This window comes from Lissotriton vulgaris, chromosome 5 (assembly GCF_964263255.1).
Source record: "Lissotriton vulgaris chromosome 5, aLisVul1.2, whole genome shotgun sequence".
Taxonomy (NCBI): domain Eukaryota; kingdom Metazoa; phylum Chordata; class Amphibia; order Caudata; family Salamandridae; genus Lissotriton; species Lissotriton vulgaris.
In genome coordinates, this window is record NC_141693.1 from 1,771,336,396 (window position 1) to 1,771,354,102 (window position 17,707).

The following is a 17,707-nucleotide window of genomic DNA, read 5'->3' on the forward strand; positions in this document are numbered from 1 at the left end:
ACTTAAAGTAGTAAAATAATGCAATAGTAGCACTTAGAAAGGACCCACATAGGATGGAGACGTTTTGAGATGCAAGTACCAAGAGTATTTTATTGTTTTAATCTTAAATTTGTGAATGACTTCTAGTCCCCCCCCCTACCCGCCCTCCCCCCTCCCGATAAGTAATATGTGCGCAATTGAGCCTGTGTGGCATACCACTGGAATGACCCCTAGCCTGTAATCTTATAAAATATGTAGGGTACTGCTTATGGCAGTGTGACTCCCACCGCTCAGCCACGTCATCACAGGACCCTCGTGTAGGAACCATTTTTTTTCAAACATGTTTTTGATATCTCACCTTTTGCTTTAAATGCTTTATTAGTGGTTGGGTAGATAATAATTTCTCCATAAGAATTTCAATCTTTGACCTTTCCTTTTTACGCTTTTACCAGAATATATTTCATTGTACCACGTGCCAATGAATGGCACTATTTCCAAGACAACCACATCATCCCAGGACCCAGAAAGATAATCACAATTACAATATACAGTTTACAACTCACATATGTGGAACAACCCAACAAGCACACTATTTTCTGTATCTAGGGAGGGTAATATGGGCTGACGTATGGTTAGCCTGAATATTAGATAATAATGTCAAGTCAAATATAACCCTTCTGCTCCAAACGAATGCCATAACACTCAGCACTCGGTGGTCATCAGCCAATGGCAGCTTAAACAACTTACAGTCGCAAAAGACAAATCTGGTACAGGTTTTGTTCATCACTGAGTAATTAATCAGGAGTTTGTTAAGCGCAACTACTCACCCGTAAGTGTCTCAAAGCGCTGAGGAGGGGGGATGCTGGATCCATTCCATCAAGGAGTGGGTCTGTCGAAGAGCCAGGTTTTGAGGTTTCTTGCAAAGATGGGGAGCGATGTTGTCTGTCTGAGGTGGAGCGAAAGGGCGTTTCAGGCTTTGACCACGTGGAAGGAGGCGGAGCAGCCTCCCGATCTGGTCTTTCTGGTGCGTGGGACCACGGCGTAGGAGAGCTGGGCTGATCGTAGGGTCCTTTTGGGGTGTGTGGAATTTGAGTTGGCTGTTCAGGTATGCTGGTCTGTGCCTTGAAGGTTATTCTTGCCTCGACGGGGAGCCAGTGGAGTGTACGCAGGTGCTGGGAGATGTGGCAGTGTTTTGGCAGGCCGAGGATCAGTCTTGCGGTAGCGTTCTGGATGGTTTGTAGCTTGCGGTTGGGGTTTTTGCTTATTCTGGCGTAGAGTGCGTTGCCGTAGTTGAGTCTGCTGGTTGCCAGGGCGTGAGTGATGGTCTTTCTTTGTTCGAGTGGGATCCATTTGAAGGTCCTACGAAGGAGGCGGAGGGTGTGGAAGCAGGAAGACGAGACTGAGTTGATCTGGCGGTCCATTTTGAGCTCGGAGTCCAGGATGATTCCTAGGTTGCGTGCGTGGTCCGTGGGGGTTGGCGGGTGTCCTAGGGTGGGAGGCCACCGGGTGTCGCTCCAGGCGTCAGGGTTTGGGCCCATGATGAGTACTTCTGTTTTGTTGGTGTTTAGTTGTAGGCAGCTGTTTTTCATCCATTTGGTGACGGCTTCCATGCCTTCTCGAAAGTTGTGTCTGGCAGTGTTGGGTTTGTTGGATAGGGAGATGATGAGTTGGGTGCCGTCTGCGTACGATACGATGTTGAGTCAGTAGGTTCTGACGATGGGGCGAGCGGAGCCATGTAGACATTGAAAAGCGTCGGGCTATGGTAGGAGCCCTAGGGGACTCCGAAGGTGGTAGGTGTAGGGTCTGAGAGGAAAGGGGGGAGTCTGACCCGCTGCGTTCTGTCGGAGAGGAAGGAGCAGATCGAGTCTAGGGACTTGTCCTGGATACCTGCGTCGTGGATTCTGCATATTAGGGTGTGGTGAGAGACTGTGTCGTATGCGCTAAGAGGTCGAGGAGGATGAGGGCTACTGTTTCTCCTTTGTCCAGTAGAGTGCGGATGCCGTACTGTGGATTTTTCTGAAGCCGGATTGGGAGGAGTCGAGAATGTTGTGCTCTTCGATGAATGTGGCGAGTTTCGCTGGGAACGGGAGCAGGGAGATGGGTCTGTAGTTTTTGAGGTCGGTGGTGTCTGCCAAGGGTTTCTTCAGGAGGGGGTTGACCTCAGCGTGTTTTCAGTTGTCGGGGAACGAGGCGGTCACCAGAGAGCGGTTGATGGTGTGGCTGAGCATGGGTGCGATGGTGTCAGCAGCTCTGTTGAAGATGTGTGGGGGAAGGGGTCCATGGGGGCCCCTTAGTGGATTGACTTCATTGGCTTCAGTGTGTCTTCGGTGGTGAGGGCTGTCCAGTTGTCAATCGTTGGTTTCCAGGTGTCGGGGTGGTTGGTGAAGGTTAAGTGTGTTGGTTGCTTTGTCGAAGTTGTCATAGATGCTCTTGATTTTGTGGTGGAAAAAGGTGCTGAGTTTGTCACAGAGGTCTTGTGAGAGAGGGATGTCAGTAGAGTCGTTGGTGGGTTGGGTGAACTCCTTAATAAGGTTGAAGAGTTCCTTGCTGTTGTGTGAGTGATTCGATTGTTTTTTCCTTGTTTCTCTGATGAGTTGGTGGTGGGCATTGATGGCAGCTCTGAAGTTGTTGTGGGCTTTGGTGGATTTGGTCTTCCTCCAGGCCTTTTTGAGGCGTGCCAAGTGTGTTTGGACTCTCAAAGTTCAGTGGCAAACTATCTGGCTTTCTTGGCGCGGGTATTGTTGTTTTTCTTGAGGGGGGCTATGTTGTTGGCGCTGTCTGAAATCCATCTATGCAGGGTTCGGCTGCGGTGTTGGGGGTCGTCATTTTCCACAATGGTTGGGGTGGAGTTGCTGAGTGAGGAGGTGAGCTGGTCGTCAATGATTTTGGTCTCGTTTTTTTCGTGGGAGCAGGTGCTGGTGTCTCTGGATGGTGGGTGTTCAGAAGGTGAAGTGGGCCCAATGATGGTCGTTCCATGGGAGTTCGTTGGTGTGGCTGAAGGTGATGGAGTTTCCTGTAGTGAAGAGGGGGTCAAGGGTGTGTCCTGCTGAGTGCGGGGGCTCAGTCACGAGCTGGCAGAGTCCAATGTTGTGGAGGTTGTCCAGGAGGGATGCGGTGTTGGAGTCCAGTTGGTTGTCATGGTGGAAGTTGAGGTCTCCCAGCAGGGTGTAGTTGATGGATGCGACGGCCTATGTGGTGGTGATGTCCTTGATGGAGTTGGCGAAGGGTCTGTGGAGTCCAGGGGGTTGGTAGATGAGGGTTCCTTGGAGGGTGGCGGTGGGGCTGGCCTGTATGTTGAAGTGAAGGTGTTCCATCAGGTCTGTGTGATCGTCGGAGAGTGTGCTCAGGCAGAGGGTGGATATGTGGACCATGGCGATTCCTCCTCCCGGGCGGGCCGGTCCTTCCTGGAGGTCTTGTATCCTTGGGGGATGGCGATGGCCGGTCCTGATGTGGTGTTGGTCCAGATTTCGGTGAAGAATGCTACTTCCGGGTTGGTGCTGTTGAGGAGGTCCCAGATTTCGGTGGCGTGTTTGTGGAGTGATCGGACCTTGAGTAGGTTGCATTGCAGGGTGTTCGGTTTGGTTGTGTTCTTGTGGGCGGATTGTGCTGGATTCGTGTTCTTGGGGGTGCTGCAGGTGTGCCTGAGCGGTGACAGCTGAAGGGTCCGTGGGTGTCGGCTGGTGATGTTAGCTTGCAGTTGTTGTTGTGGCCTGGGTTGAGTGTGTGGAGTGCTTCTGGGTCGTAGCGTTGGCAGGGCAGAGGTCTAGGGTTCCTGGCACTGGTCGCGGTTGGGTCACAGATGGGCTTGCCTTTGGCGCACCAGCGGTGCGCCCGTTGCGCGCAGCTACCATGGAGCGGGGAAGGGAGCTGGATTGGTTGTGCTGGTCGTGCTGGGCGGGAGGGGCACAGGGGCAGCAGCAGCAGGGGAAAAATGGGCGGGAAAGGAGGAGAGTGGGAAAGATTGGAAAAAGAGAAGATAAGCAGAGCCCAGAAAAGTGCAGAAAGCAGAAAAAAGCAGAAATATACATTTAGAAAAGAGGGTGAAAATAGAGTGGAAAAAAACTGAGTAAAAACAAGTGGAAAACTGGAGCGGAAAGCGGAAAAAAGAGAAGTTTATCAAAGCACAGGAAAGTGCAGAAAGCAGAAACAAGCATTGGAAATGCAATAGGTCTCGCAGTAGTAAAGTTTGAGCTATAGGTGTTATTTATTTTTTTGTTTTTTATTTATGTGTTGTTTTTTCTAAATAGCTAAATTAATAGCTTTCTTCTTTACAAAGCCAATAGTTATAATTTTTGTAAATGTGACACCTCTAGCATTTGTAAAGCAACATGTTTTGTATTAACGGCACTTATATGTGACTTATATGTATTGATATAAAAAAAATCAATGGCTTTTAAAAAAAATTAATAATTAATACGTAAATAAAATGGATTTTATTTTATATTGCCAATAGCTTAAAGTTTATTAAATATATTTAGTGAAGATGCTGTGGTTGTGCTGAGTGAGGGTGAGTGAGGGTGAGGGTGAGTGAGGGTGAGGGTGAGTGAAGGGTTGAGGGTGAGTGAGGGTGAGGGGTTGAGGGTGAGTGAGGGTGGGTGAGGGGTTGAGGGTGAGTGAGGGTGGGTGAGGGTGAGTGAGGGTGAGTAAGGGTGAGTGAGGGTGAGTGAGGGTGAGTGAGGGTGAGTGAGGGTGAGGGGTTGAGGGTGAGTGAGGGTGAGGGTGGGTGAGGGTGAGTGAGGGTGAGGGGTTGAGGGTGAGTGAGGGTGAGGGGTTGAGGGTGAGTGAGGGTGAGGGGTTGAGGGTGAGTGAGGGTGAGGGGTTGAGAGTGAGGGAGGGTGAAGGTGATGGTGAGTGAGGGTGAGGGATTGAGGGTGAGGGGTTGAGGGTGAGTGAGGGTGAGGGGTTGAGGGTGAGTGAGGGTGAGTGAGGATGAGGTGTTGAGGGTGGGTGAGGGTGAGGGTGGGTGAGGGTGAGTGAGGGCGAGTGAGGATGAGGGTGAGTGAGGGTGAGGGTGAGGGTGAGTGTGAGTGAGGGTGAGTGAGGGTGAGGGTGAGGGGTTGAGGGTGAGTGAGGGTGAGGGGTTGAGGGTGATTGAGGGTGAGGGTGAGTGAGGGTGAGGGGTTGAGGGTGAGACCTAAAAATGCCAACCATAAGACTATCAGTACATAAAGAAGTTAGTAGCTATTCCTATTTACGTCTGGAAAACGTAATAAGTTGTATGGTAGAATTACTTTATTAACTCTCGGGAGCTTAAAGAACGTAGGGTGTTTCCTTTGAAAAGCAATTTCATGGCAGGAGTTACAAATGACGTCTAGTACATCTTTTATGTCTATAACAGGAAGTGACTATATACGGTCACACCCACTACCCGTTAACCCACCTTCTGTGAATTCCGGTACCAGAAGCTCTTGGCGACGGCTGTCCGCCTCTCTTACGTACTGCATGTTCGGAGATGACTTATGTGACGTCACAGCTGTCACAGACGCTGTGCCCGCTATGCCACTGATACACATCGACCTACAGGCTCCTTGTGGGCCCTTGTATGAGCTTGTAATAAACTTTACCTTGAATCTCTCAGTTTGTCAATCTATCTTCCCACTACACCGAGGTAAAGGAAGAAGGGCTGTAGAGGAAAGAGCACAGTGGTATGAGGAGGTGGGAAAGAGGGCATTGGATGGATGCATATGGCTGCATATGAGCAGCAGATTATAGTGTGCCCCAAAGAAGAGTACGTGTCGTTATTGAGAACTATATTGGCATGTACACACAACACGCATACCCCTGCTGAATGTTATTGTTATGGGGCATACATTTCTTTTAATATTGGCGGAGCGAAAGGAACACCGTCAATACAGTTCTAAAAAAATGTAAAAAAAAAAACATACCGAACCGCTTCTAATTGGACCTGAAAATCAACACAACAGGGGGCGCGTCTGAAAGCTCGAACTTTAAATGAAGAAAAAAAAACGAAGATAGGCCTACAACCCATGCACGTAAAGCAACGGAAGGGAAGTGTATTGTAAGTAAAAAAAAGCGGCCATCTTGAAGCTATTTCCTTGATATTTGTAACACTGAACGGAGCACGTACTAATGCCACGATTCAAAACGCAAAAACTGATTTTGAACAGGTAATAAAATATAATTAAGTCGAAATGGAAAATAAAGTATTATGGACGCCTACTTTGATGGTTAATATGCAGCATTCTTGTTTTTCTTCATTTAAAGTTCGAGCTTTCAGACGCGGGAGGGGGCGGAGCGGGGTGTGGGAGGAGTGCGAGGGGAGGAGAGTAGGGGAGGCACGGCCTAGCGGCCGTGCAATCAAGAAGTGAGGGGGCAGGAGAGTAGGCAAGGCAGGCGGCTGGGGGCATGTGCATGCGCTTTTAAGCTCAATGCGCATGCGCATTGAGCTTAAAAGTCATGGGCACTGCAAGGAATCGCCACGATTCCTTGCAAGTTGGACAAAGAGTGGATAAGCCCCCATAGTCTCGCTTGCTCGATGCGCATGCGCATCGACAGGCGAGACCTAAAAACCCAGAAATATAGATTTAGAAAAGAGGGTGAAAAACGAGTGAAAAAACAAGTGAAAACGAGTGGAAAACTGGAGCAGAAAGCAGGAGACAGAGGTCCAGTGGACCACCAGGGATGAGGCGCAGGTGAACCTTCGGGTGGAGGAAGTCCTAAATCACTCACACTAGATAGTGCAGGGCCTGGGGGAGGCCTCACTCAATGGTGGATCTGCGAGGGTGGGAGAGCAATTTCACTGACAAAGAGTGGTCTTACTGTAACAGCCAATACACCAGCCATCACCATCTGAGCCAGCATGGACTAACTGAAGAGATCCATCACGTCTTGCTGGCCAATCAAAGCAATTTAATCTAGTCCGCCACTGCAGGTCCCAGCTAGCTACACACTATGACCACTTCTCTACATCTCCCACTGAAATTCAGATATGGGCTGATAGTGGCAAAGCCCATCCCAGTAGGTCATCCCACCACTTCTCTCTCCGTCCATGACTGCTCTGGACCAAAAAACTTGAAACAAATTATCAAGTTGGACAACGCCGTGCAGTAAACAGTAGATTATGATCTGAACACAAGAAACACCATAAAGGGGCCTGCAGAGTTGGTCAAAGCTTCCAACTTACTGAAAACCATAAGTTCGCAGCTATCTCTCAATCCTCTTTATCATAACACTGCTAAATGCTATGTCCAAGATAACTGCACCTCGGTGGTCACCACGCATGCCATGGAAACACTTCCCAGGCCAGATCAAAAAGTAAAGCAAGTGCTTCTGTGCCCAACACAGGAGTAGTACATGCTTCAATACAATGCATTTCATGGTGCTCTTTACCAGGGGGACTGCCAATCATGATTACGAACAGCATTAAACCTAAAATTAACGCAGGAAAAAAGAAAATAACAGGGATATGGAATACTTTATGGGAGCAAAGCTACAGTACTTTGTTCAAGTAGCTGCTGTATAACTGCAATAACATACTACAGTCAGGATCTGATAAACCTATATATTGCTATTTCATGAGGCTGTGCTTTGCCTTGCTTATCATATAAGTAGACGTATAGAATTTTCAAACAAACTGACTAAGTTCACATCATTTCTAAAGGTGCACTGTTTGAGCCCTTTTGCATGTGTATCCTAGTCACTCAGATCATTGTTGCATTGTTCAATTTTATCAGTCATACAGACGAAAAAGGGCACAATGTTTGTCTTCACGTTTTTTCTCTTTTAAGTTTAAATCTAACCTTAGTGGGTGGAATGTTCTAATAGATTTATAGCCCTCTGCTTCAGGCGAAACCGATTGTTAAATGTGCACTTCCTCGTTATAGGCCAGAGGCGGCTCCTCCTCTATGGCGGAGAAGCTCCCTCCTGCCAGCTTCAAAACATGAAAAATCAAACAATAATGAAACAGGTTTATTATCTTTTTATTTTTGGGGTTTAAGGACGGTGCAAATCTTGGGGGCGGAGCCATCGCAAGGGCAGTGACAAAAGGGAGTGTTGGGCACTGCTATCAGTGCGGATGTCTGTTTGGCTGGCCGTCATGCGCACTGAGCTGCCTTCCACATAGCTGCACTGCTGGGTTGGAGACAGCAAGCACAGGTTCCCTGTCTCGCTGGGAGCACATATTCATAACGCTGCTTTCAAGCATGAGAGCAGCATCAGGATTGGCCGCAGGGGAGTCTGTGAACATGTGCTGCAGCAAGGACATGGAGCATTAGAGCAGTAGGCAGCAGGTACGTTCTTTTTTCCCTATTTAAAAAAAAAATGTTTTCTTCGTTGTCTGTTTCCCCTCCACCCACTTTCCCTTCGTCCGTCGTCCCCCCCCCGGCCACACACCAGCTCTTACTGTTATAGGCCCTCGCTGCAACTCAGGTTCAGGGCTTTTAACAACCGTATAGTCCTCGGCAGCAGGCAATAATAAATATTAGATTAGATATTAGCACATCTCTTTTATGTTCATGCAAGAGTCGGATTGGTGGGGTGGATCCTGCGTCATTATACTGTAACATTGTTTTTAATGTGTTCATGCTGAGATATGTACATGATTATTTGGTGTTCATGAGCATTCTTTTGCACAGCAATGAATGTTATTTCCCTAAAATGTAGATTTGTTTCTGTTATCGATAAAAGTCTTGGACCCAAACTCAGTCTGTTATGTTTATTGTCATCCCAACAACCTGAACCTTTGATGCTGTTTCTTGGGCCCTTTAGTAAACTAATTTCCGGAACATATTAATGAGAGTTTGATACTAATATGTAATTCAATGTAACCTACATTTGTTTAATCTCCCATTTGGATTGCAAATGTAGGAGGTGCTATATTTACACTCTTGGAAGGTGTAGCAATGTTTTTCACAAAATGGGTGGTTTCATTTGAGTGCTAAGTTGGCATGGTGTGCTTGCATGCTTGTTCATGGAAACAGTTAATTTCTATATGATCATTAAGACCTTTGAGGTATTAAACTATTACAGCTCTGTATATACTAAATCTCCATTTGCTAGATGTTTTTCAGCAGTCTCTAGATGGGTGACTGGTGGCCCAGAGAACAGTGAGAGAAGTTTGTGGGAAGCTGTGCAATAAGCAGTTAACGTCAGATAAACTATAGTGCCTTATTGTAGGTGGACAGGGCACTTGGCATCACGCTTTCTAAAAAGGAACCATGGGAATTTCTGGTTTGGGGTTTTAATACTGAAAGGTAAAATAATTGTGAGTCTCCCTCAGTCAAAGGCACCAGGGCTGGGTGCAAAGTCAGTGATATGTGATCCTACACATTTTCACTATGTTACAATATTTGGGGCAGATCTGAATCGGCCCCTGTTAGACCTGTCAGCCCTAGGGTGGTCTTTCCCTATTTTTTTTGGCCCTTGCCTCATTTTTTCCACCTACTTTTTGTTGGCCTTAATATTGGGTACCTTCCCATTGGTTCCCGATATTAAGGTGCAGGTGCTCTCTTCCCCAAAGATGGCTGCCACTGACCCCTGCTACTGCAGCGTGGTCTTTTTAGATGCACTCTAGTAGCCAGGAGCTGGCTGGAACCCTTAAACAATGTTGCAATACCAGCCTGCCGCCTGCCCATAGCTAGAATAAGGGAAGCTCCAGGAACCTTCCAGAACAGGGGAGGTGACACCAACTGCCACTGCCAACTGCCAACTGTCGCTATATAAGGAAAGGAAGGGAAACTTTCCAGTCAGAGTCAGTTGAGGCATCACTTACCTGGGGGAACCTACGCAGTAGATTTAGGCGGTAGGGCCTAGTCAGGAACCTATACCACTGGGGGTGACAGAGTTTAGGCGCTGCCCACCAAGCTGTGTGAGGAACACTGAACTAGCCCACTGATCTGGCCCAGCGGAAAGCGAGCCGTGGATTGGCTCGGGGACCCGACACCCATTCAGTCCAGGCCCGTGACGGGCCCAAGCAGCTTCACCTCCCCGGACCGTATCACAAGTGTTCCCGAGGAGCCCAAGCGCCCCCACCTGCCGGCACAGGCTCCGTAGGGCCGGAAACTGATTGGGAGGCCACGCAAGGCCTACCAGGAGGGCCCACTCTTTCACTAAGGCCAGTTGGGTGCGACGCAAGGGCCCGAGTGCCGAAGAAACCAGGTAACCCCCAGGGAGGAGGGCGAAAGGCCACAGGAGCCCCCGAGTTCGCCCCTCCCCTGGGGAAAATTGTTGTGGGGTCCCATTGACCCTAGTTGTGCGCAGGAGACCGCTGAATTGGGCCAGAACACTGTTGAGGCCCCATGGTGATAACTATTCCTGCCTAATGAAGTTCTTCCTGAGTTCTCTGTAAATGAAGTTTCATACCTGTGCTTTCGTTAGGAGGTGTTGCTTATGCCCATATGTAATGGATGTTCTTGCCTCATGAAATATTAACTGCCCACTAGAGCATAGACTTGCATGGAGTCATCTTATTTATTTATTTATTTATTTTTAACACTTATAAAGCGCATCATTTACCCTTAGGCGTCTTGGCGCTAGTAAAACCAGTTATTTGTGACGGTTAACATGAGGAAAGAGGAATCATTGGGCGAACAGCCAAGTTTTTAAAAGCTTACGGAATTGAAGGAGAGAGGAACTCTCCCTGATGTTTAGGGGTAAAGTGTTCCAAAGCTTTGGGGCGGCCACCAAAAAGCGTTGATCGCCCCATGAAACCGTTTTAGTGCGAGGAATGTCCAGTTGGCTAAGGGTAGCTGAGCGTAGGACTCTGCTAGGTTTGTATCGTTGTAACTGTTCTTTCAAAAAGTGGGGTCCTTGGTTGTTAAACGCCTTAAACACGATACAGAGGGACTTGAAATGAATTCTGTTTCGGATAGTGAGCCAGTGGTAATCCTTTATACTGTTGGATATTGATTCGTATTTTGTTTTGCCAGAAAGCAGACGTGCTGCTGCGTTCTGGATAGTCTGCAGTTTATTAATTACTCTGGACTGGGCATTGAGGAAGAGGCCGTTACAGTAGTCCAGAGCAGAAAGGACAAGAGAGGTGACCAGTGTTTTGATGGCTGAGTCAGGGAGAAAAGGACGTATTTTCCTTAACATCTTCAGTTTTAGGTGTGCTGAGGACACTGTTTTGTTGGCATGGTCCATGAAATTTAGACCCTCATCGAAAATGATTCCGAGGTTCCTGACTTTAGAGGTTGGGATAGGAGGGGTACCGAAGGCCTCTGGCCACCAACTTGATGGCCAGGCTGGAAGAAGAGGTCCGAAAATGAGCACCTCAGTTTTTTCTGAGTTTAATTTAAGGCAGTTGGTAGCCATCCATTCTCCTATGTCTACAAGTCCTTTCTTGAATTTTTCTGCCACTAAATCTCCGTCCCCCTTGATAGCCAACACTAGTTGGGTATCATCGGCGTAGGAGGTTAGGCTCATCCCGTGCGTTTTGATGGTTTTAGCAAGGTCCGACACATAAATGTTAAAAAGTGTCGGACTCAGGGATGAGCCTTGAGGTACTCCACAAGGAGATGATAGTTGAGCCGATTGAAAGGGTCCTAGGATAACAGCCTGCGTTCTTTTGGCTAGAAAGGACGCAATAAGGTCTTTGGCAGTGTGGCAAATGCCAAATTCCTCGACACGGTCGACCAGGATGGTATGGTCGACCGTGTCGAATGCTGCTGATAGATCCAGCATTACTAGAATGACTGTTCCCCCCTGATCCCTGATGACTCTGATGTCATCGGCAGCCTTAATCAAGGCTGTCTCTGTCCCATGATATTTCCTGAATCCAAATTGCGTATTATCCAGGAGGTGGTGTTTTTCTATGAATTCAGAATTCTGAATATTCATGGCTTTTTCCATCACCTTTGCCATGAATGGGAGACTCGCAATGGGTCGGTAGTTTTTTAGCTCGCTTTTATCCAGGGAAGGTTTTTTTAACAGGGGTTTTAATAGGGTGTTTTTAAGGGGGACTGGATAGTTACCTGAAAGGAGAATGGAGTTGCAGACCTGAGTGAGTAGTGGTATGATAGAGTCCATTACCGGCAGGAGTACTGAGAGAGGACAGGGGTCCAAGGGTGATCCTGATTTGATAGTGGACAATATAGTTTTTATTTGGTCTGTGGTAACTGGTTGGAAGCTGGGGAACAAATTGGCTGGAGATGGAATAGGGGGGTTGGCTGTCCTGGAAAGTGAATTTGCAGAGAACGCCTGGTAAATGTCATCAACTTTGGTAAAGAAAAAAGAAGCTAGAGAGTCACATAAAGATTGCGATGGGGGAGGAGTGAGGTCTGGGGAGTTACCTGCTAGTGATTTAGTGATTTGATACAGTAATCTGCTAGAATTTCTGGCCTTCTGGATTTGGTTAGTGTAGTAGTCTTTTTTAGCTTTAGTAATCATGGCTTTGTAAAGTGCCAGAGCTTCCTTGTAGGTAGCTTTGCTGGCTGCGTCATAGTCTTTTCTCCATAATCTTTCCTTATTGCGGTTGATTTGCTTTTGTGCCCTTAGTTTTTCATTATACCAGGGGGCAGTGGGCTTAGATCTGTTCCTGGATAGTTCTTTGGTAGGGGCTGACTGATTCGTGGCCTGACCCAGCCAGGTGTTAAATTGCTGAAGTGCTAAGTTGGGCTCTGTGGACAGCGTTGGACGGGTGTGGTCCAATAATAACTTTAAATCGTCCTGATTGATATTTTTCCAATCTTTGAAAGGCTGTTTAGGGGTAGGAGTGTGGCTCACTGGTTAGAGGCGGCAGACCCGAGAGCAGAGGACGGCCCGGGACCAGGGTTCGATTCCCGGAGCGGCAGGTTTCTGGACCAGGGTGAGCGGACTCGATAATTCTCTCGCCTCGGTGCCCACTCTGATCAGCGTTCACACTCGGCAACTCTGGGCATTAGCTTGCCTCATCTTCACTAACGGCCCCACCAGACCGCCGGGGATGCCTGGTCTCACCCTGGAGATACCCATTAAGGGACCATCTCTCAGGGAAGCCAGGAAGGGTTTCGCAGCGGTCAAAGCGCCTTGGGACCCTCCGGGTAAGTAGTGCGCTATATAAATGCCTATACATTTACATTTACATTTAGGAGTGGATTTGTTATTGCAAGGGGTATTGGTGGATATAGTAGCAAAAATTACATGATGGTCAGTCCAAGGCATGGGTAAGATGTTAGTTATTTGTAAGCCTTCTAAGTTGGAGAAAATGGGATCTAGGATGTGGCCGGCTAGGTGGGTAGGGGACGTAACCCGTTGTTTTAGCCCTAGAGTTTCCAGATCGGAAATGAGGGTGGCTGAGTCAGTTAAGTGACTTTGATCTAGGTGAAAATTTAGGTCACCTAGGACCGTAAAGGTACTTTCCGTGGCCACTGATTCCATCATAGTATTAATACTGGTTAGAAAAGCTGTTTTGAAACCAGGGGGGCGGTATATCAGTATTCCTTTGAAGTTGAACAGAGATGATGTCTTAATAGCAAATTGCATGGCTTCACAGGAAGTTGATGAAATAGGGGTTGTTCTAACAGGATATGAATCTCTGGCTATTATGGCCAACCCACCACCTCTTTGTCTGGGCCTGTCCTGGCGATATACTCTATATCCATCCGGTACTGCTATAGCTAGGTCTGGCAGAGAAGTATCATCGGTCCAAGTCTCAGTGACAAACAAAACATCTAATTTGAAATCTGTTATGAGATCGGAGATCTCCTGCCTGGGCTTTCCAAGTGAGCGCGCATTTATAAGGGCAATGGTTATGGCAGCTCCTTTATCATTATTTGTTGGTATGGTTTTAGCGTCAGATAGTCGTAACGGTATGGTGCAGCTACAATAGGGGCAGGAGGCGACGAGGTGGCTGTGAATTTCTGAAGGTATTATTTTTATACATCAAGTGCTGGTGGCTGGCCGCAGTGCCAGTAAGCCTTGGCTAGTATACATCTTATTGATGTTTGACATTGGTTGGGCAGGGGTCATGGCCCTGGGCCCGGTCCCGGCGCGGACGGGCGCAGACAGGCTTGCCTCTGGCGCGCCCGCTGCGCCCACCCGCTGCGCGGACGGGATGATCCTCCTGTTTTATACATAGGAGGGGCGGGAAGGGCGGATGGGTTGATGGCCTAGAGCGCAACCCTTACCTCCTCAAGATGGCGGGTGAGGTGGGTCAGGTCACGTGACCGCGCCTGGAAAGGGCAGCGCTATTGTAAGGTGCAAGCAGAAATCGCGCTTTGAACAAAGCGTTTCTCGCAGTGAGGTGAGCAATCGTTTGTGTTCCAAAAGTTTTTAAAAAGCACAGAATAAAAAGTCCTTTACACGGACAATCACGTGAACAGAAAGCGTTCTGATAAAAAGAATAGGAGGAGAATCCCCCGGCTTCCGCCTCAGGGGAGAACAGTTAACAAATAAGGTTTTGCCTGCAGAGTGGAAATCCGCCCCTTAAGTAATCTAAGAGGGCGGGTGGATTGATGGCCTAGAGCGCAACCCTTACCTCCTCAAGATGGCGGGTGAGGTGGGTCAGGTCACGTGACCGCGCCTGGAAAGGGCAGCGCTATTGTAAGGTGCAAGCAGAAATCGCGCTTTGAACAAAGCGTTTCTCGCAGTGAGGTGAGCAATCGTTTGTGTTCCAAAAGTTTTTAAAAAGCACAGAATAAAAAGTCCTTTACACGGACAATCACGTGAACAGAAAGCGTTCTGATAAAAAGAATAGGAGGAGAATCCCCCGGCTTCCGCCTCAGGGGAGAACAGTTAACAAATAAGGTTTTGCCTGCAGAGTGGAAATCCGCCCCTTAAGTAATCTAAGAGGGCGGGTGGATTGATGGCCTAGAGCGCAACCCTTACCTCCTCAAGATGGCGGGTGAGGTGGGTCAGGTTATCTTAGGAAATGGTTTATTCCTGCCTGATAAAGGAGTCGATAACGCTAAAGGAAATGTCTCAATTTGCTCAAGCAATTGGTTGTTCCTCTTTAATGAAATGTCTTAATCCTGTCTAATTCAATATTTATTGAAATGCCTACAGTTATTTAATATTTATTATTTATTCATTTTGGTTTTATTACTGAGTGATACAGCCCATGTGTTTTAAGAGAAGCTAATAAGTTATACTCCTGTGAATTTTAAATCACCCTGATGCTAATCTTATATAAATAACTTATTGATTTGAAATTGAATCCAGCATACTGGTGTGGTTTCAGTAATTGCGTGTGCATTTATTGTCTCAGTAGATGCGTGTGCTGTGTAGTCACTTAACACCTGAGCTTTCGGGTGCCTACCTTGCTCGTGCCAGGCTACCCCCGGGGAACTGGTGACCCCAGTTCTTACATTTGGTGCCGAGTGGTGGGATCCAGGACCTGTGACTATACAGCACCCTCCAGTGGGACAGAGTGCACTGCAATTAGACAGGACACCTATCGTGCCTACAAGCTTGCTCAATTGACCCCCCACTGTCTAGCCTGTAGAGTGTGTAGAGACCTGTGTTGACCCAGCATTGTACCCACGTCCTAGCATCTTTCCTTGATTTTATCTGGGTACCCACCTGGCAAAATGGGGTTCCAGCCAGCTGATCTGGAGTAGTACACAGTTGTGCAGCTTAGGGAATTTGGTCAGGGGATGGGGGTGCCGGTTGGGCAGAGAGCCGCAAAGGAAGAACTCCGTACCGCCTTAAGGGCATGGGTAAGGGCCCACCCAGAGGAGAGAGGGAATGGGGAACAGGAGGGACAGGTCACACAAGGGGAGGCGGGCACTCCAGAAGACCCAGGCCTGCTCACCATTGATATGTCTGACAATGTGTTGCCAGGAAGACGTTCCGGGGTAGGGAGTAGTGTATCCAGGGGGAGTGCGTCGTCCCAGGAGTATGAGGACAGGAGGGAGGAGAGGCGATTGAAGTGGGAGCTTGCCAAGCTAGAGCACGAGAGGGAGAGAGAAAGGGAAGATAAGAAGCTTTCTTTGGAGAGAGAAAGATTAGCTATGGAGGAAAGGAAATTGGCGCACAAGCTCCAGCTTAAAGAAATGGATCTGCGAGCATTGCAGTTGGGTGCGCCAGGAAGTCCTAATGGTGGCAGCGTACAAGGGGCTCAACAGGAGCCCAGATTTTGGTTACCCAAGGAGGTGATAGCGAGCTACACCTAGGGGGATGACATTGCTAAGTGGTAAGAGGCGTATGAAGTGGCCTTGACCACCCATGGGGTGCCCGAGAAACATTAGGGAGGTGGCCTGTACCGTTATATACCTCCCAACGTCAGGGACACCCTCCTGTACTTGGATAAGGAAGACCAGTTCAGTATTCCCCCATGAAGGAGGCGCTCGTTAAAAAGTTTGGCCTCAACCCCGAAAGGTACCGCCAGAAGTGCCATGGCAGCCATAAGCTGTCCACGCAGAATTGGGTAGATTTTTTTGACTATGCCCGTAAGGCTCTGGATGGTTGGGTGCGTGGCAGCGAGGTGCATAATTATGAGGGCCTGTACAATCTTTTTTTGAGAGAGCACCTCTTGGATAAGTGTTTTCCCGAGCTACGTCAACATTTGGTGGACCGCAGGCTGACTGATCCCCGTGAGCTTGCGGAGGAGGCGGATACTTGGGTTAGTACCCGGGTGTCACACAAGGCCCCCGGGGGAGATGGCCCGAAAGGCGGACAGGGCGTCCCCCAGAAGAAAGAGGGGGGAGATAAAAAGAAAGAGTTATCACGAGGCCCACAAACTAGACAGGTGGGGAGAGGAGTAGGTACCTCACCTCAGTCCAGTCCCCCAAAACCCACTTACCCTGACAAGAGTCAGCAGCCAAAAGTGGTCCAGTGCTATGAATGCGGGTAGGTTGGACACTACAAGGGAGATGCCCAGTTTCGCAAACGACCCCCAGCCCCCACTGGTGCCAAGCGTCCCGGGGTGGCTAGTGTAGCGCTTGGGATGGAGCTGCGCCTAGATAGGGAAGGGGAGTGGACAGGCCTGACCCAGGTTTCACTTGGGGATAGAGAGATGGTCCCTGTGACTCCCTTACCATTGAATACTGCTAAGTACCAGCAGAGGGTGAAGGTCAATGGGGAGGAGGTGGATGCTCTGAGGGACACAGGTGCCAGCATGACCACCATAGTGAGGCGGCTGGTGTCCCCTAAGCAGGGAGTACCTGATGTGTTCCATCCGGCCGTGTTGGCTGACGGCAGTCTGAGCTACTATCCCGTGGCTCAGGTTCCCTTTGAGTGGGGAGGAGTTCAAGGCCCGTTGAGAGTTGCAATAAGCCCTTCCTTGGTTGTGGACTGTCTGCTGGATAACGACCTAAAACATACCGCCTGGAAGGAAATGGAGTTTAAGGCCCACACTGAGATGCTGGGGTTACTAGGGTGGACTTGCGTAGTCACGCGGTCCATGGCTGCCCGGCAGGAAGCTCAACCTGGGTTGGAGCCTGAGACAACGGCCCAACCCAATGCTGGTTGTGAAGAGGAGAGTGTTGTGGAGGACACACCTCGTGTGATGGATGGGGAGCCCGCGTAGGTACCCCCGAAGTCCATGGAGGTGGATGTTGTTCCCGTGGGGGACTTGCCGACTCTTGCCGAGTGGCATGTGGAAGGAGGGCCTGCCCGGGAGGAATTCTGTTGGGCGCAAAAGGAGTGCCCCACGCTTGAAGGCATGCGGCGACAGGCCGAGGCCCAAGCAACTGATCAGGAGACTGGCAGTTTTCATGTGTACTAGGAGGATGGCCTCCTTTACAGTGAGCCTAAGGTTCCAGTGCATGGATCCTCGAGGGCCTTAGGGGTCCTCCAATGCTACCGGGCCTTCTTATTGGGACTGGCGCATGAAATACCCTTGGCTGGACAC